Source organism: Numida meleagris, chromosome 1 (genome assembly GCF_002078875.1).
Source record: "Numida meleagris isolate 19003 breed g44 Domestic line chromosome 1, NumMel1.0, whole genome shotgun sequence".
Taxonomy (NCBI): domain Eukaryota; kingdom Metazoa; phylum Chordata; class Aves; order Galliformes; family Numididae; genus Numida; species Numida meleagris.
The window spans coordinates 4,113,405-4,127,668 of record NC_034409.1 but is presented as its reverse complement, the minus strand read 5'-3'; the positions used below and the strand labels follow the sequence as shown (position 1 = coordinate 4,127,668).

General features: G+C 45.6%; 1 protein-coding gene across 2 annotated transcripts in view; it reads left to right on the top strand.

Annotated features, from left to right (window-relative positions):
* SFMBT2 (Scm-like with four mbt domains 2) overlaps positions 3,756-14,264 on the top strand; it is a 115,513-nt gene continuing 105,004 nt past the window's right edge. For both annotated transcript variants that reach the window (XM_021384338.1, XM_021384337.1), the window contains exon 1: positions 3,756-3,871. The gene's annotated coding sequence lies outside the window, so the exon portion shown is untranslated. The remainder of the gene's footprint in view (positions 3,872-14,264) is intronic.

The window sequence follows — 14,264 nt, the reverse complement described above, 5'->3', positions numbered from 1 at the left end:
AAAGCAGTCCTGCAGAAAGGAGGTATCTATGGCAGAAAATGCACATGGTGATGGGGACAGACTGAACAGATGTGGGTCTCCTCTGACACCACGATCCTGCTGGGCAGTCTCCATGTTTCATAGAATCATAGAATCATTAAGGTTGGAAAAAGAGCAATAAAATCATCTAGTCCAACCATCATGTTTGTGAAAAGCCTATGCACTGTGCACAAACACATGCATCACCTCAGCACTCTGTTAAGACTGTGGGACACTCCAAGTCCTTCAGCCACCTGGTGAAATCAGGGACAGAAAAGGATGCCAAAATGCACATCCCTTATAAATCCTACTGATGGCTGTCCTCCAGGGCACTTATCTTTCCCAAAGAGAGAAACTGGGAGTGTTAATGCCGTAACATTTGTATGCACATGTCCTTGCATCTCCTTTGTAGGGGAGTCTTTTTACATCTTCACCTGTCCTCTAAAACGTAGACCTGCTAAAGACTCCAGATTGGAAAGTGGACACATTTTTGTGTGTTGATAACCTATTCTGGAGCTCAGAAACCACTGATTCATAATCTAAAACAATGAGATTGTGAATTTTGCTGGGTTGTACATGTTTCTCTTGTTCAGCTATGGAAAACTTGGAGTGTGAATGTTCTTTGGAGGTGAAAATCAGAAACAAGAGCAGTCAGATGATAATCATAACTTGGGTACTTGGTGCTCAGGTAAATCTTTTCTCAGTGCTATTTGCATAAAAGCATTTTTCTTAGAAACATCAGCCACTGAAAATTCTTTTCTCAACTTGAAATACAAGTTTGGGTGTTAGGTGGCTGCCAGCAGGTGTGACACTCTGCAGCATCAACAGCAGCGAAACTAATGTAACTTAATAGTTGAAGATATATCCCTGAGAACACAGTGCTACTGAGACTAAAACCGGAGCTAAGCTTCGTATGATTTTTCACCAGGGATTAAACCTATTTTAAATCTTGGGATACTACCATAGAATCATAGAGTACTAGGTTGAGACAACTCAGTATTTCTCTGAGTAGTTTCTTTTTCCCAGTAATGCTCTAAAAGGTAGAACTCAAATGAAATCACTCAGATATTGCTGTACTTTATGCCCACTAAACCAATTTGTATTCCCAGCTATGAGCAAGACCCAACATCTCAGCCACCAGCAGGAGCTGTTACAGTCATCTACAGATCAGGCCTGACATTTGTATCTATAAGTTTTACAGAAACAGCCACTTAGAAAAAAAATTGGAGGGATTTTCTCCCTCAGCCGTGATTTTATTTTAGACACCTTCCACCGTGATAATTTAGATAATAAATTCTTTGGACAAGGATAATGCTTTCTTTTACAACTCTATGTACGCGGCCAAGCATGCTGTCAGCTGTTCAGAAATGGTCTCTCTCTAAGTAAAAATAAGAGTGAGCCAAGAGGGAGGAAGAAACTCCAGAGAGATCAGTGGAACCAAAGAGTCCTTAAATGAGAGGTGGTGGATGCACTGTCCTTGGAGACATTCAGGATCAGGCTGGAAGGGGCTCTGAGCATCCTGATGTAGCTGGAGGTGTCCCTGTTCATTGGAGGGGAGCTGGACCAGATGGCTTTTAAGGGCCCCTTCCAACTAAAACGATTCTATGATTCTGTGATTCTATGATTCTAAACGGGAATGGGAATAAAGCACAAATGCATCTCATGGAAGGGAGCTGGAAAAAAACTTCTGAAATGAGGTGAGAGCTGCTGCTGTGTCCCTGCTTGGATGACTGCAGTGTCAGAATGTGCCACGGCCTTAGCCACAGTGAAAGAAGCCTCAGGGTAACCTAATTCAGAGCAGGTTAAAAGGAGCAAGAACACAGGTATCATGTTGGCAGGGCATCTTCCTCTCAAAAATATGTTGAAAATATGAAATGTCACCGTGCTGAAAATGTCAACCACTTCCACGATCATCTGGAGAAACAGGACTTCAGCGCTTTCCTGGCACCTGTTGGAGTTTTCGTCTTATCTTGAAGCTCTGACAGCATTCCTTTCTATTTTGAAATCCCATCCAACCTGTAAGCCTGAAAAATATGGATTGCTTGATGTGTTTGTTTTATAGCAACTCTGCCAGAGCCAGAGGGGCCAAACCATGACCTTTTGGAGATGGACCACAAATAGCAAGAAGGTGGTGAAGAAACACACAGTCTGAAGCATTTGTTCTTTTCTCCATGAATGAATCCCAGAAAAAAAGAAAAATAACACACGTACTTTTCATAGAATTATTAAGGTTGGAAAGACCACTAAGATCATCCAGTCCTTTCTTCATCTCTATTGCCTCACTCATTTTGAGGCACAAACACACCATGGTGTGCTGATGTACCTATGAGAGGTGTGAGAAAAAGGGCATGGAATGGTGGAAGGGAAAGGAGATGGGCAGATGGAGGAGAAAGGGGATGAGGAGGCTCAGCACTGAGTTCTGGGCAAGGACCAGTGGAAGGATGCTGGCGATTGCAGTGGGTTAGAGCAGAGCTGGGGTTAACTGTGGGAAATCACTGCCCCTGCTCTGACATGTCCCAGGGTGTCAGAACACCCTCCCTGCAGAAAGAACAAAGCCCCGAGGCAAGGAAACCCCTTCCCTCTGCTCTCCTGCAGAATGTGTGCACAGATCCCAGGGAATGCTCCAAAGGTGTCCTGCATCCTCAGCCCTATGAGGAAAGCTGTGGGGAAAAGGGTTACAAAGCATCCAAAAATCCCCAGCAAAGGAGCATTGCCCAGGTTCTGGGCAGAGCTGCAAGGCAGGTAGCAAAATTCCTGCAAAACACATCCGCTGCCAAGCAAACTTATACAGGGGAAGCTCTGGAGCTGGCCGGGTACCACCAATTGGGGCATCCCAAATAACCCCGGGTGCAGAGAGTGTTTTTATTCCCCCTGGGGATTTTTCAGGCACCCCACAGGGATGCAGAACCAATCGGTGCGAGGGGCACGGGGCGGTTTCCAGCGCTGCGTCGGGGACGATTTCAGCAGCTTGAAAGAAAGAAAGAAAAAAAAAAAACAAATCCGAAAAAAATCCGCAGTGTGGCTGAACGCGCAAACACCCCCGCGTCAGCACATCCGCACGTCGCGATTCTGCCTTTCATCCGCTGCAGCCACTAAAGGAAAAAATAAAAAAAATAAAACAGGAAAAAAAAAAAAAAGAGAATGATCTAAGGTGCAAACGATAGCAAGAAAGTTGTGCGTGTGCTGTGCGCTGGGAGGGTACGCACCAGTTGATTTCGTATCTTGTCTTGTTCCTCGCCTCCTCTGGTGTGGTTTTGTGCTTTTTTTTTCCTTTCCAACAATGGGGAATAAGCAGATAACACGGCAATACAGGAGCCCGGGGGTGCCAGGACAGGGACGGGAGGAGCCGCGGTGCTTTTTTCCCTATCTCTGTATCTCCATCCTCCCCGAAAGTTTCTTTGCCACACAAAATCAGCCATAAAACCCTAGCGAGAAGATTGCGGGGAACAGTGGGGAGGGAAAAATCAGAGCAAATTTCCCACTACGCTGGCGGCTCTGATGGCTTTTCGGCATTTTCTCGCTCAAAATTGCGCGCACGGAGAGAACGCGCTGCGCGCTGCCCCGCACCGCCGCCCCGGCGGCACCGCGCTGATGCTGACTGCCAGAGGGGGGGATGCGCGGATTTATTTTTAAATTTAATTTTTATTTTTTTTTTTGAAACTGCTGAAAAAGGTCACTGAAGGAGTTGGCTGCTAAAAAAAAAAAAAAAAAAAAAAAGCCCTAAAAAGAGCGGCAGGCATGCGCACTGCGCGGATGCCATATTGGAATGAGTCTGCCGCGGGTGCGGGCGGAGGGACGGGTCGGCTCCGCGCAGCGGAAAAAAATTACTCAAAAAAACCCCAAACTTGCTCAGGTAAGCACCGCACCTTGCAGCTCCCTTGCGCTCTCCCTGCTGGCATTTTTCTTTATTTTATTATTATTATTATTTTTTTTTTTGTGGGGAAGGGGGGGTGGAGGGAGTCGCTTCTTCTTTTCCAAGATGTATTAAATTTTTTGTTTTTTTCTTTTTGAAGAAAAAAGCAAAAGCGGAGGGGAGATGGCAGCGGGGCGTGGAATGTTGCTTGCGGTGGAGTTGTTGTGAAGTGTTTGCGGGGCCGCTGGGGCACAGCCCCGGCTGTGCCGGTACCTGCGCTCGGGGCTGCGGCTGCCGCTCCCCGCCGCCGTCCTTCCGCGGCACCGCGAGTGCGATTCACCGCGGCCGCGCGGAGCTTTCTTTCTTTCTTTCTTTTTTTCTTCTTCTTATTTTTTTCTTTTTTTTTTTTTTGTCGTGCTGTAGATGCGCTCATTTCTCTTTCTTCTCCTTTTTATTTTCTTTTTTTTCCTCTCTCTTTTTTTTCCCTCTTTCTTGTTTTTTTTTTTTTTTCTTTCTCTCTTTAAACTACCATCTGTCTTCGTGGTGCTTTCCTGCTACGTTCTCACGCGACCTCCTTTCACATTTACTAGGCTGATGCATGCCTCGGAAAGAGTTATTTTGGGTGTGCGAGTGGCTTTCTTCTGAATCTGAAAAAGGGGGGGGGNGGGAACCGAGCTGCCGCAAATAGCGGGGAAGAAAAAGAAAAGAAAGAAAAGAAAGCAATCGGCTGTGCCAAAATGTGCAGCCCTGATCGCTACATATTTCCCCGTAGCGCTCCCGAACTGCGGTAAATGAATATTTATAAAGCTTGTCGGCTCAACATGGCGGATTAAGGTGTCTTTTAAAAGCTGAAAATAAACATTTTGAGGGGAGGAAAGGAGGGAAGCGAGGTGCCACACGTTTGGTTCAACTCTCTTTTGTTGCTCGGAGAGGTGCGCTGGGGAATTCAGTGCGGAGGGAGAGGGATGGGATCCGTCCTCGGGGTGCCCCCCTGCAGGACTCAGCGGTGGGAAAAGTACAGGGGTTTGTGTGTGCTGGGAGGAAACCACGAGAAGGAGCACGCAGACTTCGGAGCGTGGCCGGTTTGCTTTCGGATGCCAAAATTGCAGACGTGCCATGAAAGGGGGGGGAGGGGGGGGAAATGCCGAGAGACGTAGCGATGATTTATTTTGCATTAGCAGTAGACATGTCGTGGGATGAGATGTCCTGTTGGAGCTGTCAAACCTTTCCTCGACAAGCAGTGGAGATGTGCTTTTTTCCCCCCTCTGTTGTTTAGCAAAAAATGCTCTAAAATTGCTGTGCACTGAAATTTGGGCTGACAAGTAAGAGTTGCAACGAGCATCTCTTTTGCAGAAAGACCCTCAAAAGCCCGCAGTGATGGAGGGGAGGCGAATTGCAGCTTTTGCAATGCAAAATGAGAGTTGACGAGGAGTTTGCAGGGAGTTGTTTGTGCCCTTCCCGCTGCCTTTTGCAAATGCATTTTTCAGGGGAGCGGAGGAGTGAGGCTGTCTCAGGAGAAACTTCCTTGTTCCAGTGCAGGGAATATTTTACTGCTGCTCACGGATTGCTGTTCCGTCGCTGCGAGGTGTTAACTTTGGAACATCGATGTTTTGCAGCTGTGGGAAGTGATGGGAAGCTCCAGCATCTCAGTGCCCAGGCAGGGGTGGAGGAACAAGGAAGACCCAGGGAGGAAGATGTCCTTGCACCTTTTAGGGATGCTCTCCAGAAACCCACTGTGCTGGAGAGTGGAGATGGTGTTTGCCCACCCTGTCGTGCATGTTGAGGTCTTGCCTTCCTACAGGGCTCTGCTCCATCTCCTCATCCCGTTTTCCCCTTCTTTCCAGCCTCCATCCCCTGCCAGGACCAAGTTGCGCTGCTCAGGGAAGCAGCAAGCTCATAGGGCAGGGATGGAGAATGGGAAGAGCAGGGAGGAGGATTGTTATCTGTTATCAAACTATCAAAAAATAGCTTTCATCATAGGCAGAGCTGCCCGGAAGGCAGTGGGACTGAGGTTGCAAAATCCAGGAGCTCTGGTGGAGTAGTGGGATTTTCTGTGGGGGGTGGGAAGAGATGGAGCCATTGCAAAATGGGAAGCGGTTCCCCCATCTTCCCTGCATGTCCCATCCCCATGGGCACTGCCTTTTGGACGAGATGACTCCTCTCTGCTTGGGGTATTGCAGCACTGAACCTCTCCTTTTTTTTTTTTTTTTTTTTTTTTTTAAATTTGCGTTGGAGGATTCTGCTTATAAATGGAAAAAACAAACAAAATCAAACCAAAGAAAAAACATCTTAAAATGGCATTTCCCTTGCACACTGCATTTTCTGATGGGAACACTTTGCATAGTGTTGTCTGGTGCAGGCTGCACCCCATCCATGTTGGTGTACAACCCCCACCCTCAGCTCCTTGCCAGGGCATGGGACACTCGCATCACCCAGAGGGGCTGCCTTTATGGGACTGCTTTGCTTCCCCCAAATCTTTGTTCCTGTTTCTCCCAAAGGGACCGAGTTCTGTCTAGGAGAAAAAAAAATAATTTGTTTTACTGGAGGACAAGGGGATTACGTGGTACTGGGTTCTGTAGGTACTGGGGGGAGTGGGTAAGGCAGGTTTTCTCCTTGAGTTTAGGACCATAGATCAGGGGAGCAAGGATGCAGGTGGCTTCCCTCACCCCCCACCCGCCCCCTTTTTATTCTTCTTTTTTTTTTTTTCTCTACAACAGATTATTTATGGAAGGGAGGAATATAGTCTCACATCTCCAGTAACTTCAGTGCTTATAAAGGATTAGATCCTGATAACTCCTCTGATAAGATGGAGGCTCAGTGTAATCTGTTACTAAGAGAAAATCTAAAAGCTATTTAAATAGATACAGCAAAGAGCCATCAGGTGACTAGTAGATTGTAAGCCACAAGGAAATATGCCTTTACTGATTTTAGGGTAACAGGATAGTAAATGCATTATAAGCAAGCTGGTATAGTTTCATTTATATATTGAGAAAACACAGAAATTCAGCAGATGTTCTAAAGGATTCTGCAGAGGTGGAGTGTAATGCACAGCTGTAAGACCATCTGTAGAAGGCAGTACGTAGCTGTGATTATGAGTGATAATTGGCTGGACAGACAGCTGATGTTTTAATGAAACATTTATTAAAACTTTATGCTAGTGTTGCTAGAAATAGAATAAACAGTGCAAGTGTCAACTCTTTAGTCTAAGGATACTTTTCCCCACCATGGCTGGTGCTACACCAAGTGTGCTGCTGATCCACTCAATACACATAAGTATTTTGTGTCACTTTTTGAGGCCCGTTTGCAGCCATCGAGATGCTAGCACGATAAGAGAGTGTAGCGGGGAGGTGTGGTGGTACCTTGATGAAGGACAGCCCATGGCAGAGAAGGTGCTGTCTTGTTTCTTCAGGGGCTTTTTGCTGGCTAAATTCATGTTGATGTGGGAAGAGGGGATCTCAGGGGGTGGTGGTGGCTGGAGGATTTGGCTGGTCCCCGCTTGTTTCCAAGTGACAATAAAGGATTTGAGAAAGCTCCAGGAATTGAGGCACATAGCCAAAATGTAGAGAAGGAGCTGGGAAGTGCGTTTCAGAAGCTTTGCAGAGAATCATAGAACCATTAAGGTTGGAAAAGACCACGAGGATTATCTAGTCCAGCCATCAACCCTTCACCACCACGCCCACTAAACCATGTCCCTCGGAGCCACATCACCCCTGAAGGTGATGGAGGTGTTGGAGTCTTTTATTACTGTGTATGCTGACAGTGCAGAGGGTATCATCACTCAGTGTTGAAAATAGGCATTGCTGCTGTTATTAACAGTAATGCTATTTGCAGAATAGCAAAGAAAGAGTGGTCAGACGCTGGAATGGGCTGCCCAGGGAGGTGGTGGAGTCACTGTCCCTGGAGGTGTTCAAGGAACATTCGGACGTTGTATTGAGGGATATGGTTTAGTGAGAACTATTGGTGATAGGTGGATGATTGGACTCGATGATCTTGGAGGTCTTTTCCAACCTTGGTGATGCTATGATTTGATGGAATATTGAGTTTGTTCTGTTGCTGTAACGTGCTGGTCCTTGGAAGCAGTTATTTTAGGATTCGAGTGGCTGATGGTAGCTTGTCAGTATTTAAATCCCATCATTTCAAACCGTCTGTTGATCTTTGCATGATAGTCATCTCTGATGAAATCAACCCATCCTACGGGTTTTCTGCCAGAAGATTTCTATTTGATTTGTTGTCTGTATGTTACGTATCACTCCTACCAGGATTAAAAATGTTTGGGTTGCGGTGCCGGGGGTTAAGGAGATGTAAGCACAAGACTCGCTGACATTTAAAAACTTGCAAAAAAGTTTATTTTGAGGTTGGCCTCTCGCAAACAAAGCATTCTAGAGGAGGTTTGGAAAGTGTGTTCACAGTTACTCCACTTTTATGAATCACAACCGTTTGTTCTAAAATTAAATAGTAATAAAAAGGCATACAAAAAAACCCAAACGAAGCGTTTCCTGACAGCTGATCAAGAGATCATTCTGAGTAGGTGTGAAGCTTAAAAAAGGTATGTGCAGAGTCCTTGCTATTTTTACTTGCATTCGTGTTTCTTGCCTTTGTGATTAATGCTCTTAACATCGCTGGGGAGCTTGCGCGAGGAACTTCTAATTGCTTGGGCAAAGTCCTGAGATCCAGTTTGATTAAAAATTATGGGAAGGTTTGTGTTTATTCCTCTTTTCTCGGAGAAGAGGGCTGCAGTTAGCCCTGTAAATGTGACTTGCAGGACTCTAGGTTATAATGTGTGGTGGAATTAGATTCTGGATAGATTTTGGCAGGGTCCGCTGGCTGCCCTCCCATGCCCTGGGGGAAGGGAAGGGGGTGGCAGGAGATGTCTGTGAGGGCTACAACTTCTTTTCTTGTCAGATCCTTCCAGCTGATGAAGCTTGTTCCTGGATGCTGAGTGCTGAGGAGGGTGTAAACACCTGTAGGACCAAACCCAAGTGCTGATCAGTTCTGTGGTGTAAATGAACCAAGCAGTGTCAGATCTAAAATGTCTTTTTTCCTGTGAAGTGTTGGAGTCAGATGGCAGATGTTTCTTGGATTCCTGTTTGTGTCTTGTTGCATTTTTCTTTGGAAAATGGCTCTGACTGCTGCATGGCACTGCAGCATAAAAGGCAGAGCTCGCTGCCCAGGGTGATGGGAGTTTGGGCTGGTGGGAGATTTCTGAGCTGGGCCCTAAGTTAAGTCCATGAAAACAACATGTTTTGTGACTGTGGTGACTTGGCTGATCCATCCCTTTGTGAAGGTCAGAGTGGTGCCAAATCAGAAATTTTGGGATGATAAACAGCTGTAAGCATTCAAGTTGGCCACCTGAAAGACCAAGCAAGGTGGTAGATAGCTGACTGTGCTTCTTCGCTTCAGTTGTGGGTTTTTTTTGTTTTTTTTTTGGTTTTTTTTTTTTTGCTTGTTGTAAAGGATGTTGGGGATATCAGTTGTCTTCTTCAGGGAGCTTATTCAGCTTCTTAAACAGGCCATGTTCCCAAAGCCACTGGTGTTCAGTGGGTCCTTAGTATGTGTGGAAGCACACGCCATAGGGGGACTGAATTAGTGAGTCAGGGAGAAGATGACAACCCCCAGCAGGTGACAGAGCAGCTCAAAGTGACAAAAGTGAATGCATGGTGACCTCCCTTTCCCTGTCTGGGCACCTTATGCTGACATTAAGATCCATGCAAAGAAGGTGTAAAATACCAGTGCTGTGGCAGGAGGGGACTTTGCAGCTGCTTGGAATGAGCACTGAGCAAGCGCAGTGCAGGAGAGAGGCATATGCTCAACTTTCTGGCTGTTGGTGGCAGTGCAGTGGGATGATTTGGGGACAGATCGTGTCGTCAGTGCCTGAAGTTGGGGTGCTGCCCACCAGAGTCTTAATGCTGAAAAATTTCGTCTCAGGAGGAGTGGTGAGGCATTGAAACAGGCTGCCTAGGGAAGTGGTGAAGTCAGCGTCCCTGAAGGTGTTCAAGAACAGGGTAGATGTGACGCTGTGGGATATAGTTTAGAGGGTGTGGTGGGGATGGGTTGGTGGTTAGACTGGATGATTTTAGTGGTCTTTTCCAACTTTAATGATTCTATGATAGTTTTACAGGTTTGGTCTTGTCTTCAGTGAAGTCCATGGCAGGGGTTTGCTTTAAGTCTTCTTGGTATCCTTAGGCTTTAGGCTGCACTTAAGCATAGGGCAGCTAAGAGTGGGATGAGTACCTAAGCCAGACATTTGTGTGATTGCCTGTCTTTTTTTTTTTTCCTTTCTTACCTAATACTGCAGTGCTTTTCACTGTAAACAACTTACTTGTTCTAATTAGGTTTATTTTACTTTCTGTTGCCTTATCTCACTGCCATTTATGTTTGTGTGTATCCTGGACTCCATGGTGTGCTGGGTGGAGAGGATGAGAAAATTGCTTCGCGAATCAGGTCTGTCTCTCTTGGCTTGAAAATGTGAGGCATTTGGCACCAGGGCAAGCAGAGAGGAGTGCAGTGACCTGCTGAGTTACAGAGGGCAGTCACCTCCTCACGTAATCCCTTTTCACACAGTCATATAGTCGTTAAGGTTGGGAAAGACGACTAAGTTTATCCAGTCCAACCATCAACCCATCCCCACTGTGCCCACTAAACCATGGCTCTCAGTGGCGTGTCTGCCCTTTTCTTGAACGCCTTCAGGGGTCGTGACTTCGCACCAAGTGTCTTCAGAGTTTAGTTCCCATCCTTTTTTCCCTTCGGGATGGCTGATCAGACTCTCTGATGGTTTTTGCTTGTTTTCTTTCCAGGGTTATTTATTTTTGTGGTGCTACACAAATGATACAGTTTTAAAGAAACGTGCTCAGCTTCAAGAGCAGAAGGATCAGCCCTATTGAGTGGCTGGAGCAGGAGAGCTGGAAGGCCCTGCAGGGCTTGTGCAGACCATCTCTTACCCAGGGGCAGGGATTAGCTGTATTGGGAAGTTCTTCTGGACAGGGGCGTTTTGTGCCCTTCCACATTCACTGGATTCATTATTTGTGATTTTCTTCCTTGTACCGAAATCAAATGTCCCCTCCTGCAGTTTAAATCCAAACCTTCCTATTCTATCCACCAAAAAACATGGAAAACAGATTATTTTCATTCTCCTTTCAGCTGTTTTTTATGTATTTCAGTATTGTGAACATTTATACTTCTCTGGGTTAGTTGGGATTTGTTTCTTCCACTCCAGAATACATCCGCACTGATACAGCACTGTTCAAAGCAGTGAGTTGCCCCTAATAACATCCTGTGGCGTATTCAGCATGAAGGAGAAATTGTCACTTTGTATAAATGGAAATATTTGGTGAGGGAACCCCTCCAATAAATAAATAAAGAGACAGGAATTGGGAAGAAGTGATCCTTGAAAGGGTTCCAACTGGTACTTTGTCTGAGAAGGGAGACAGGCTCTTTCTCTAGGAGGTGAAAGCTGTTCCTTGATGTGTTCAATAGCCTTTCTGAACGAGCCTCCGTTTGCATTGTGCAGATGCTCAGGGGGTGTAAATATTGTGGCAGGCTGCCACTATCCATCCTTCATGAAGTATGGTTTTATTTAGGAACCTCTGCCTGGAGGAACAGCCTTTCTTCTCAGCCACAGCTTTAGTCCTGAGCAAATTCATGTTAAATGAGATGGGTGATGGGCAGCATTGCCTGTCAGCTAGCTTTTTGGGGAAGCTGAAGACTGCATTTACTGCCTTATGTTGACTTCATGCTTTTGGGGGTAGCCTCAGAGCATTGAAAAAGGTCACCTGCATTGTTTAAAGCAAAGGCTGGAGATTCGGACTTCTAGACCTGGGAAAAAATGCTGTTGACTTGACCTGAGTTGTAAAAAGTAGAGGTTGTGTGTCGTGATTTGCATTGGGTTACTGGGAGTCTAGCATTTACTGGGGCTAGGATGTGCTGGAACTATCTCCACACTAAAGGCAATGAAGGCAACCAAAAGAGCCACAGGAATGTTCAAACAGACACCCAGTGAGGAGCGAATCCCAAAGAAGAAAGTGATGCTTTGGAGAAGACTCTTTTAGGGCAGGAGATTGGCTTGGTTCCCGTATGCTTTGATTGTTCAGTGATGACTGCTTGTATATTGTGTCTTCCTGTGGGTGAGAAGATGCCTCGATGGGTCACCTGTGTGAGGAGAGCCTAATTCAAGATGAGTTTTGAAGTGTCTGAACCAAGGGGCTCAGCACCAAATGCTGCAGTTTCCTAATGGTTCATGCCTGTGGATCTGGTCTCAGTTCTTGTTCAAACTAGTTTTCTTGATCGCTTTGCTGTGGGTTTTTCACTCATAGCCTGCAAAAAGCTTGAAGGCGGCAACGGCTGCATGAAATCCTATCATTGTTTGAGTTGGAAGGGACCCTTTAAGGTCATCTGGTCCAACTCCCCTGCAGTGAACAGGGACACCTCCAGCTACATCAGGTTGCTCAGAGCCCCTTGCAGCCTGATCCTGAATGTCTCCAAGGATGGGGCATCCACCATCTCTCTGGGCAACCTGTTCCATTGCTTCATTACCCTGTTGTAGAAAAACTTCTTCCTTCTATCCAATCTAAATCTTCCATTTTAGTTTGAAACTAGTTCCCCTTCTCCTATCACAACAGGCTCTGCTGAAAAGAGTCTCAAATGACATGGCAGTGCCTAGCTTTGAGGGGTCATTCACTAGCAGTTATTTTGGATCTACCCTATATTCCACTTCACCAATTTCACTGGGAAAAGAGATGCAGATTCCTTGCATCCCGACACACGTAGGGGTGAAGTCAGTGTTACTGAATATTGGAGGCAGGAGCCATATCCTTGTGAAAACAGTGGTATTTTTACTTTTCCACCATTCAGGCCTCAGCAGTACATTGATGTAATTGATGCACATAAATTATCCAGGTAGGGAGTTTCAAGGATATAGGATCTTCTTTTGCATCCTCTGTTCTGATAGCCTGCCTTTTTAGTATGTTAGTTGCTATTAATTAACCTTATTTTGGAAGAAGTTCAGTTTTTAAGGAGTCACACCAAGGGATATCCCTGGGCTGCTGGATTTGTGTGTGCATGGGGTACGTCTCCCTGCAGGGGCTTATTCCAAAGGAAGGAAAAAGAGGGAGGAGTGTACTGGAGATGAGAAGTGTAGAATGGTGTGACAAAGCCAACGCAGGCAGTTACTCAAAGAGCCAATATTGATAGAGATGACAAGGCAGCATGTTTGAGATAATGATGCAGCTAAGACTGACAGCCGTGGGAAGAAGCAAATAAAAGAGATTCTTTTTTATATTGGCTGCCTTTTTCCGCCTGTGAATTAAAAGTCTGGATGTGAATTAAGTACCAGGGGAATGGGAGCTGCATGGGGGAAGCATCAGACTGGTTTGAACCACCAAATGAACAAGGGATCTGAAAGCAGGGGATTTTTTTCCTCTCTCTTTCAATTGCATTTCATAATCCATTTCTTTTTGTTGCTGCTTGATGTAGTGTCACCTTCAGCATTTTTTGCTGCCTTTTCCCAATCCCTGGTTGACAGGCTGGCCACGTGGCTCATGGTCCTTAATTTGAGATGCACATTTCTTTCAGACATACAGAAATCAGGGAATGGCACTGTGCGTTGCTTGTTTAGTGTTGTTGATGCAGGCCAGTCAGCATGCTGCTGTTAACAATATGGCTGGAGACTTTGTTTGAAGTGGTAATTAGCAGCAATTAATAGGGTATTAGTTTTTCTCTTGTTATGTCAGCTTTCTTTGCTAGTCAGTTATATCAACAGGAGGCTCAGTTATCTGGAAGCTTATGTTTGCATAGGAGTTTGGTCGTCTTGTCATATTGTATTGGGAAGATACGTAAGTGCTTTCTTACCATAAACTGTGAAGTAGATATTCCCAACATAAGAAGATACGTAGCTCAAAACAGAGTTGTCCATAGCTAAAATAGAAAATCTGTTGAAGTGGAATTAAACCACACAAAAATGATGATGACGTTGCCGGATCTGGCTAGGAGATGGTGCGTTTCTCCCTTTCAATCTAGTGGACTTGAGCTCAGTCCCAGACGTGGCTGTGGAGGATTGATCTCAGCCAAGTGGCAGCCACTTGGGCAGGTTCCTGCTGATTTTCCCATCTATTTCCCATTTCTGGTAGGAAATTCCCAGACTCAGGGGAACGGGCCCTTTGGCAGATTTGGGGCTGAGCTGCGTAAGAAATGGCAAATACTATCGTTGTTTAAATGGTCATCTTCATCTTTCTATCAGTTTATGACTTTACCCAGTCAGAATCATGGGAACGTTATGAGGTTTAACTAAGATACCAAGTAGCTTATCTTTCCTCTCAGTATTTGTATTGTTACCCCTGAGTTTTGTTTAAGATGATAGATTGTTGTGCTTAAATTGATCTCTCTCTGTCCTTTAAAATTC